This window comes from Hetaerina americana, unplaced genomic scaffold (genome assembly GCF_022747635.1).
Source record: "Hetaerina americana unplaced genomic scaffold, ioHetAmer1.1.p SCAF_3, whole genome shotgun sequence".
NCBI classification, from domain to species: domain Eukaryota; kingdom Metazoa; phylum Arthropoda; class Insecta; order Odonata; family Calopterygidae; genus Hetaerina; species Hetaerina americana.
The window spans coordinates 11317411-11328379 of record NW_027286874.1 but is presented as its reverse complement, the minus strand read 5'-3'; positions in this window follow the sequence as shown (position 1 = coordinate 11328379).

Below are 10969 nucleotides of genomic sequence, written 5' to 3'. Positions count from 1 at the left end.
ATATATATGTAATGTAAATGGAAAGTTAAAGTATATATATACATATATTTACAATGTATGTACACCCCTTTGTGGGTGCGTCGCTTCAGACGACCTTTCAATATTCGTCACTCACTTTGATTTCCGTGACATTGCTCTAATCCTGTGATGGCTTTTCTAGCCCTGCGGATGATTTACTCTCCCATTAATCCCGTATGCCTGGGTTAATTATCCTGTTTGTACATGTGTTCCGCCCTCTGGTTGAGTCTTGTGTAAGAAATGACTACCGCAAAGCGAATGGCCTTAGTCGCCGCCGCATGCGGAGTGAAAATATAACAGAAACAAATCTGAGCTAATTAGAAAAAATATGCTTCACAGAAATGATGTTGTGGAATACAGTCACTTTGCAATGAGTATATGCAGCGTTCCACCGAATCATGAATGCTTTGATTCCCTATCGATTTGGAATCACTAAATCATTATTAGTGGTATAAGTGGGACGGTTAGGGTAGGTGTATATTTGTGACAGCATCAATGTGTAACTTTTAAAAAATTACCCGTTAATATCTAACTTAAAACTAAGTATAATTAAGTGACTCTTTCGATAAATCACTATAAGCAAGTTATATAATGGTACTACCGTTGATATGCCGTGTCTCGGACAGATAAATCCATCCACTCTCTTCAATGATTAGGTTTGGGATCTCGGAGTGAGGGCAATTTTCAGGCAACAAGATTTAAACGAGGGTTGTTAAAATGGAATCTCGGAATCACCACCAGATATCAGCGCTAGCGCGACGTATTTCTCGCGCAGTGATTGGTATTTCTTTACGAGTAAAAACGTGACGAGTCAGTGCTCTGGGAAGAGAACTGTGATGAGGACACCTTTCTGTTGTTGTTCCCGTGTATTGACTTTTGAAGATTGAAATAATTGAGATTCGTGCAGTGATTAAACACTTTGTAAAGAAAGGCACGAAAGCAAAGGAAATTTATGCCCAATTTTAGAACACTCTGGGGGATTCTGCTCCTTCATATTCTACTGTTGCCAAGTGGGAAGAAGAGTTCAAGTGTAGTCGAGACAGCTTAGATGATGATACTCGTAGTGGTCGGCCAAAACATACTCTTACAACAGAAATTATTGCAAAAGTGCATAAAATGGCAAGAAATAAAGTGCGAGAAATCGTTGAAGCTGTAAGGATGTCATCTGAACTGGCATATCACATTTTAACGGTGGAATTAGATGTGAGAAAATTCTCTGCTAAATGGATCCCGCGACTCTTTTGACGCAGGATCACAAAAGCATCAGAATGGAAATTTCCGAACAATGATTAAACCGTTTTAAGAGAAATGAACAAGATTTTCTGCACCGGTTTTTGACCACTGATGAAACTTGCGTCATTACTAAACCCCAGAGGTAAAACAACAGTCAAAGCAGTGGAAACATGTTGATTCACCACAACCAAAGAAAGCAAAGGCAATGCGGTCGGCCGGAAAGGTGATGGCTTCAATTTCCTCGGAATCGAAAGGGGATCTGTGATACTACTTATAGATTATCTTGCCACAGGTAACAAAATTACTGAACAATACTACACTAACCTCCTGGAACAGCTAAAGCAAAAGGTATACGAAAAAAGGCCAGGTTTGGCAAGGAAGAAAGCCATCTTTCATCAAGACAGTGCACACCCACACACACAAGTGTCGTTGCCATAGCAAAAATACATGAACAAAGATACGAATTGTTGCCACACCTGCCTTGTTCGCCTGATTTAGCACCATGAGATTTCCACCTCTTTCCCTAGCTCAATATTTTCCTCGGTGGACGTAGATTATCTTCAAACAAAGAACTAAAAATCGAAGTAACGGGTAATTTGCAGCCCCGATGTAATCTAATTTTCGAGATGGGATTAATGCATTGGAACAATGCTGGACCAAGTGCATTAGTGTACAGGATGATTATATTAAAAAGTGTCACTGATGCAAGTAATTTATTTTTATTCCATTCCGAGAACATTTCTAATAACCCTCGTATATTAAAAGATCACCCCAACTGAGATTGAATTAATAACCTCGCAACGTATCTTTGAGAATTTTATGTTAATACCTTACATCCATTTTATGATAACATCTTTAATCCCTTGGCGGCTTTTATTTACCCGTTGCCGAAATTATTTTCACAAGCCCTCCGATTTCTAGTTCCAAACTTACTTTGATAATGCACAAGTCTTCCATGGGGTAAACCACCTCGGACACCGTGATATTCCGCCGTATACAAGCTACTGCTCTTTGTGCGGGGATCAGCTCACCGACGCTTCCCAATATTACACATTCTGCATTTCCCTGCACTCCACTCCGTCCCTTTCCGCGCCCGATAAAAAGCTTCCCCAATCACCGATTCCCGCCGCTCCCCTCCCGCGCCCGCTCTCGCACAATTCCCTTTCCCCCCCACTCTCCTTTCCTTCAGCAACCTCCCCTCTCCGCGTGCCCCTTCATCTCCCTACCCGTGCCAACATTTCGCCCTCTGTTTCCTCTCCTTCACCCGGCGCCCTCGGCTGACCGTATTCTCTTTCCCCACCCCTCTTCTGCCCCCGGTCGCGTGTGCATGTCCCCCAGAACAAAACTTCCTTTTGCTCCCGACCTCCTGCCCCCCTCCCCCCCTCTCACCTATCCCTCGCTAATTTTGGGCGCGAGTTATACACACGCGCGATGAGCCTTCTGAGGGAAGGGCCGGCGTGGCGAGGGGGATGACAAGGGGTTGGATAAGGGGGGGGGGAAATGATGGGTGGGGGTTTGAGGAGAGATGACAGGGGGGTCGCGGTGAGAGGAGGCCTGTTCGTGGAGGGGAGGGGGAGGGAGAGCGCCTCGCCTTCCGGGGATTGCGAAAGACAGCCGAGTGTGAGCGCATGAGTTAGGTTGAGAGGGGAGTGGGTGGGAAGGGGGTCGAGGGAGTACGGCGGAATAGGAAATGTAATTCGTTTCGTGGAAAACGTCCTATGAAGCATTGAGCAATACAATACATTGAATTGCGATGAGGTGACGGAGGAAATACTTTTGTGGTGGCCGAGAAAAAACCTGTAGGATGGAAATACTTAAAGCAAGCGTGCGCGTCAATTACGCAACAGTATGTCATGTGTCTGAATTGGTATGTGAAAATATTTACGATGACTGAGCTTGGGTTTAAAAACGTACTCGTAAAAATATATGTTCTGCTTATCGATGTAAAAGTAAATTAATTATTGGACACAGCCATGAATTAGTTTTCCAGATATTTTTGTGGAGGATGTTCTACTCAATCTGAGTAGGCAAATGAACTGTGATATTTCAAAGATGTCTCTGTATCGTTAATGTTATTCCACTTCTGGTTCTGTCATACCTAATAATGCCTTCAATCCAGGTGGAAACTTAACATTTCGTTCTGAAATTTTACGCTTGCAATTCCGTAACTTGATATCAATTAATGAGTGATTTCAGTTACTTGTTCATTTAGCCCGTAAGTAGAACGTGGAGGGAGGGCAAAGGGGAATGATGGGAAGAGCAAGGTGGGAGAAATGAGGAGGCACTCGGTGTTGTCGGGGTGGAAGGTAAGGGATTTGGTTCTGTTATTTTTGGGGAGCATACTAAGGGCGGGGGAACGGAGGGTTTGGACCGAACGGGGGTAGCAGTGGATGAGAAGGGGGGGGGTGGAAGCGGCGGCGGTGGTAGGTGGGCGGGCAAGAGGGGTTGTTCCATCCGTGGGCACTGGGCGGCCTGTTTGAGTTTCCGCGCGCGTGAGCGCAGCCAGAGGGAGGGAGGGAGGCGGGGCGTGCGGGGGTGGTCGGAGATACCGGACGGGAGGTGGGGGAGAGAGTTTCGCGCCGAGGGAAGCCGTCGGTGGTGGGATTGTGGACTCTGCTCCGTATCCTCCTCCCTCCAAGGAAGAAAAAATCTTGAGAGGCGATCACGTGATGCACATCCGGCGCGAGTAATGCCGAATTCGAAAATTAAAATTCATGAATGAGGAGATTTAATCGACAATTTCCAAACAATGGGACCACATCTGAATTTTTTGGGTTTGGCAGATTTGGAAATTAGGAAATCATGAGTTGACGTCCGGTTGAATGATTTACCAATGCTGGATGGATCCTAAACGTTAGTCTAATTAGATTTAATTTTGACTAAGGAAACCAGATGACGTGTCTTCAGAAGTTTTTATGATATCAATTTTTTTGCATATTATACGCGTCTATTCGTAATCTATAATTGAATTTCTAATCATTTCGGTAATGCATTTATTAAGTTATAGGCATGTATTAAATGAAAGAGGATTCGTGTATTAATTTCTTTCACAGGAATTAAGAGGGAATAACTGATAATCAAACGTTCAAGGATCTCAGCCCTCCTTTTAAGATACTTTTGCCTGGGAGAAAAGTTAATGAATTCATATAGTTAGCTCATTCACACAGCGGTCTGTGAGTATGAAAAATAGGATATCATGCGGTATTTTATCTGATATATCGTTCACTTTGAAAATAGGTTGCTTTGTTCTTCCACATATAAATTGTTATTCGCGACATAGGTTACGACTTGCAGAAATGATGATGACTTTGTAAGTCGAGGCCTGGGCCGTGAGTGTTGGATTGTATGTGGAGGAACAAAGTGTTTTCTTTTCCGAAATGGCCCTCTTTGTCCCCGCCTACTTTACTCCTCATTCTTTTCTCCCCCCCCCCCTCTTCCTCAAACGGGTATAAATATGATGTATCACATGTTGAATCTTGTCTTGCACCTGAAGTTGGTTCGATGAACTGAAACCCGTTGTACGTTCAAATAAATCTGCGGAAAAGTGCACATTTGTTTATCAGAATGTGGATAATATTCAATGCAATCAGAATTGAATTGCTAATTGTTTTTCAATTTATTTGTAGTTTATGAAATTAAATATGTTGAAGTTATCTGGCTCTGATTTTTTTAAAGCCTAAGTTTCTTGACTTGTGTAGAGCTTTATAATTTATCGTGGTTCTTAATGACCCAGGAAATGTTCCGTGGTCTGTCACCAGATTCCGTCCAACTTGAAAAAATGGGCGACTTTAGTCCGAATGAATAAGTAATTTGCATTGGCGATATCGTCGTGCTGAAATGTCATGTGCTGGAGTGTACTCTGGAGTTGGATGGAGTAAGTTGGATGCTATTTGAAGCACGATCAAGATAGATGCCACATCAATCAAATGTTAAAGCTTTATTTAATGGAATACTTTACATTGTTTGGATGGCCGGTATTTGGCGGAAGAGACGAGACAATAGAGCCGTCTCTCCATGGGCATGACGTAAGGTTTTGGCAATGAATTCTAAAAAAGACACGGCATGTCGCCACCATTTCATGAAATTCATGAAGAGAAAACCGCTCTCGCATCCCAAGCGAAGGACAGTTAACAATTTAAGAACTACGTGGAATACGTGAACAACTAGTATACAAACCCCCTATCCTATTTTCTGTAGCGGAGAGCGAAGCTAAGCGCACATAAGGCGCGCAATTATCATGTACTTGAGGAAGCATGCCTCCATATCCCTGACCATTTGGCGATGTCCCTGCCTCTTTCTTGGCTTTGAGGTAACGGTCACTTTTCAAAATGGCGTGACTCCCGAGTATCGTTCGGAATAGATGTCACAAAATTAAGCAGATGTGAATTTTTTTTACAGAATTTTAGTGGTTATCTCCTTATTCTTTGGTTGATTTTTATTTCCAATTTCTAAGGTTCATTTAATTTATTTTATTTAAGGTTTCCTGAGATTCCATTTGGTTTTGGTTTGGTACGAGTTACTATCCCTAGCATTGCCGTGCATTGATGTTTTTAATAGAGAACATAGAGCTTTTAAATTTTGTGAATTAAAATTTGAAGTAAATTCCCACTCTTTTGAATTAGATTTATCGTACCGTGTCAATGAAAATGAGTATTTTGTTTAGGGGCTACATTTTATCGAGCTACGGTGACGGAATGGTGCGGATTGTGAGGTGCCGTTTTTGCATTAATTATTATCTTAACGCGTTATCCTAATTATTTATTCATACCAATAAATATAAACATTATGTAACATTTATAAAATGTGTATAAAAGTGCATAAAAGTTATATACAGGGCTCGTCCGGAAAATAAGTGTACTGAGCTCAGGAAAAAAATTTATTACACTTTTACATATCTTAAGCTAATATTCCTCAAATTAGGACCCTTGTGAGTCGATACACTTGTTCCAGCGGCGTTCCCATTCCTGGAACGCTCCCGCGAAGGCATCATCGGGAACCTCTCGAAGGCACGTCGTCACGGCCTCTTTGACAGCGTCCAAAGTCCCGTATCGCGTTCCTTTCAAACTCCTCTTTATCTTCGGGAACAGAAAGAAGTCCGGTGGTGCCAAGTCCCGGCTGTAGGGCGGGTGCGGCAGCGTTGCCACACCGTGCTTGGCCAAGAAGTCCGACACGACAAACGCGGTGTGAGACGGCGCATTGTCGTGATGCAGCCGCCAGATGTTTTTGATCGCTGGCCGGACGCGGGCGACTCGTTTTCGAAGCCTGTCGAGCACTTGGACGTAAAATGCAGCATTTACAGTTTGTCGTTCAGGTACAAATTCGTAGTGGGCGACTCCCCTTTTGTCAAAAAAGACAATGAGCATTGCCTTGATCCGAGATTTGCTCATGCGAGCTTTCTTCTGACGGGGTGATGATGGGGTGTGCCACTCCGCACTTTGTCTCTTCGACTCCGGGTCGTACTCAAAGATCCACGTCACGGCCATCTGTAATTGGTGCCTAATGATCTCGTGCACTATTGTTTTTGGCACATTACACTGCTCTGCTATCATCCGAACACTAAGATGACGATCAGAGTTCAGTACAGCGCGAACTTTTCGCACATTTTCGTCGGTGAGTGTCGTTGATGGGCGTCCAGGCCGTGGTTCGTCGTCGACCTCTTCTCTGCCCTCCACGAACATCTTGTGCCACCGAAAGATCATGTTTCTGGACACGGCTGACTCCCCGTAAGCCTGGTTAATCATACCGACAGTTTCGGTAGACGATTTCCCAAGCTTTACCGCAAATTTGATGGAATAACGCTGCTCCAAAAACTTCGGCATCGCGTTCCGTGACGTGGGTCGAGCGTGGAGGTTCGCGTTAACAGAGCTCCTCACTACACCACAGCTCAGAGCCGACTGCCTTTTTCAGCGTCGCTTGCCAACATACCCCCCTCCAATCGCAGCCCGTCAGAGCGGTGCTGGGCGCGCCTGAAGTGGCGGGAAAAAATCAGTACACTTATTTTCCGGACGAACCCTGTATAAGAAGTACTGCACATATAATTTCAGTCCTACTGGTTCACCTGGCTCGTCAGTAGACGCTTATAAATAGTCGTGGCTGTTATGACAGTTGTACCATATGTATATGTAAGAATTAAAGGTAATCTAATTTAAATCTGCTAGTACGCCACTTCGGGAGATGCCGCAACAGTAACTTTTAACGGAGTCATCCGCAATATGTGCATTACAATACAATAATTCAGAGGGTAAAAATCATTTGATCGAGGCGAACGATTTTTACACTCTGAAATTGATGCATTGTAATTGTTTGTACTTGGTTTGTGGTGGATGTTTGGGTATTTTTTATGTATCATATTAAATGTTTTGGTATTTCTACACGTAATCTCATTTCACCTGTGAGTTGATCGCATTTGGAAAATCAGATAATGCTGTACATTGTAAAGTTATTTCACGCTGAGGCACATTGTTTCTTATAACTATTTAGAAATGCATTATCTAATACCAACACTTGACACTACAAACCATTGACTTTAATATTATTAGGTATTTATATGCTAAATTGAGGTATTCAATTACTACGTAATTTCCCAGGTTGCATTCTTTTAATAAATGGCTTTTGTGATACAATTTTGTGTTACTCATATGCATATTATTTGTATTTACTTAGATAGTTAGGCATTATCTAATTAATCGTTCTACAAGTACGTGGTATGCAACCATTGTTTCTTCAGCATTAACAGAATATAATACTAGATACCTTATATAAATTTTCTGTTAGCTATTTGGTTTTGTGTATGTTCTTTAAATTTAAACCTAGAGTCTAACGCATCAAAATACCTTGCCAGTTGTGAGTGTAAACCTGTAGTAAAATATTACTGTGATATTCAAAACTAAATTGGCTATTATACAAAAGTACTTGATCATGAAGTACACTTTTTGGATGTTTAATTCGAACTAGTCTACAGACTAAAAGTAGAGCTTCAGATTTTTTTAAATCATGGTCATGTGACCATTAATCACTATTATTAGAGACATCTTGCATATTTTTACGTACTACTTTAAGGCTTTGGAAAGCTGATATTTACATAACATTATCAGTACACTTAATCGTATAATAATGTTTCACTGATTCAGTGATACTATTAATGTACATGTTCGCAAGCAGAGATCCCAAAATTGATCCTAATAGCACTCGATAGGTAGTTTTCTTCATTTCGCTTGTGACATTACTTGACATACACGGTTCGTACAATAAAAATCGTGACTGGTTCCAAAAATCAAAATGTATTGCAGTTGTCATTACAATTACTTAATATTCTTCAAAATACATTCCTCATGCATCGATGCACTTAGTTCGGGGCGTCTGTCACTTGTCAAAAGCCCGCTGGAAGTCGGTTTCCGGAATACTGTTGAGAGCCTTTGTCGTCGCCGCTTGAACCGCCTCGATCGAGTCGAACCGATATACTTTGAACTCCTTTTGAGCTATTCTTTGAGGTAATAACATTGTCGAGAAAATCTTCATCTTCCTGGACGCAGTCCAAAATTTCTTGTGAAATTTCCACCCGCGACAGCTTTGGTTCCTCGCTCAAGACTTTCGGCACCAGCTTCGCGCACACTTTCCTCATCGCAAGATCCTCTGTTACAATGGTGTGGACGGCTCCGACTGAAAGGCCGGTCTCCTCACTGATATAGGTGATGGTTAAACGCCTGTAAGAGTCCAAAACGTTTTCCACTTTGGCCACCTGAGCATCGGTTAGAGCGGCCGTCGGGTATCCGACGCGGTGCTCGTCTCCTACGAGCTCCCAGCCTTCCTTAAACATTTTGTGCCACTCAAAAACTCTTGTGCGGCTTAAGGCATCTTCCCCATAATCCTGTTTAATGAGTTCAAGGGTCTCCGACGCTGATTTCCCGACTTTGGCGCAGCCAACTTCGCAGCATAGCGTTGCTCGACGGTGCGCTCCATGCTTGCGCGACGACACCACAAACAATCACACGTCACAAAAATCCACCTCCTATCTCAACGCATGCCCGCAGGCGACTGAACTAAAGTGCACCTGAAAGGTGGGGGACCCCTCTACCGATTACTTGCTGAAAAAGGTGGGCCATTGTCTTTCGAGCCCAATTTATACAAAACTCCTATGGACGCTGGTGCATTCTTTTTTCCCACCTTCTCTTGATATTCGTGCTCCGCGGTAGCAAGGCGATAAAACGCACCACAGCGCTCAACTGCGCCGCATTCACCCACTCTTTTCTTCTGTTCGTGCGTATAATTGGATAATTATCAAAGTTTGATGTAGTCGTTCTTGAATGATATCGCTGTTAGGTAAGTAGGGGCGGACTGAGGGCCAACTTGCGGAGGAGGGGGAAAGAGAGAGGAATTCATGACCACAATATTGAGCGTGGGGAGACTTAAGTCGGTAAGAATTTAAATACAATGTGTTTAAATCAAATTTATTCAAATATTTTGGTGCTTGGGAATTTTTAACAATATATGAAAACAAACGGAATAAATGTATCGCCGAAGGAATTTGAGATCTGGGGTAAGGGTGATCCATCTCTGATTTCACCAATTAAGATAAGAAAGGTATTATTTATAGTTTTGTCGTAAGTTAATGAGTGAAATATATGTGCATTTGAATGTTATGGACGTCTTAGAATATTATATTTTAATGATACATTTTGTGATGAAACCATATTTCTATATTTTCATTTACTCAATTATTTTGGTAAATTGGATGTCGCTGTTCTCACAAATGACACAATTATTTGATCTTAACTACTTAATTTCCATGTAGTAGTTAGATTATTTCTTTCAAAATCCTTCCGGAGTTTTACCCTTTTTAATTATCAAGTATACAGCATATTTTTGGTTTTTAATTTTGGGCATCAAAAGCATTTTCAGTTTGTGAGAGGCGATTTTTTGCTTTCTTAGTTCTTCTACTTTCCTCCTATTAGGAATTCTCATATATTTCTACAAATTGTGAAGTTAGCATTTTTCATAGTATACCGTTATATTTTCATTTGTACCTTGATGACAATAAGGGTAGATGTACCATCCCGTCAGCTTGAGAACTCTTTCATTCCAATTGAGGACAGTGGTGAATTGGAAGGCATTGTTGGTTTGGGTCTTGGGAAGAGGAATATTTGGGAATTTGGAAGGAGAAAATCATGGTTTTTAAGGGACATATTGGACTCACGAGTCATCGGTGCATCCCAGACAGACAAATGTTAGCCTGTACTTTTATTTAAATGGTTATTCTATGATTCTTATCATTTATAATCGCCAAGTGATGAAATATGTGACGTATAAAATTCCTGCTTAAAATTAGTCATGCGTTCTTTTAGCTTATCGTTTTAATTGTCGAATTGACGACAAACAAAGAACGGAAAACCTAAACTAATTTCCCTCGGCACAATCCTTTCCTTTTTAACTATTAAAAGGAAACCAGCAGGAGTAGTTTGGATAGGTGAGACGTCTTCTGTTATCCCTAGCTTTTTTATTCCTCAATTTTATTTCGCAACTTACAATAAAAAGAAAGAAATGAAAATCAGCGACCGTGGAACGTAATAACAAAGGTCAAATTAGCGTTGGCTTTCGGTGGAGTTAAACTGATTGGGAGATTAAAGCGCCTTAATTATCCGGGGTAAGCCTCTTTAGAATTTCTGTGCAAGAGAGAGAGATTTGTACAGTTTCAGATGAACCTTGCCAGACAGAAACGACA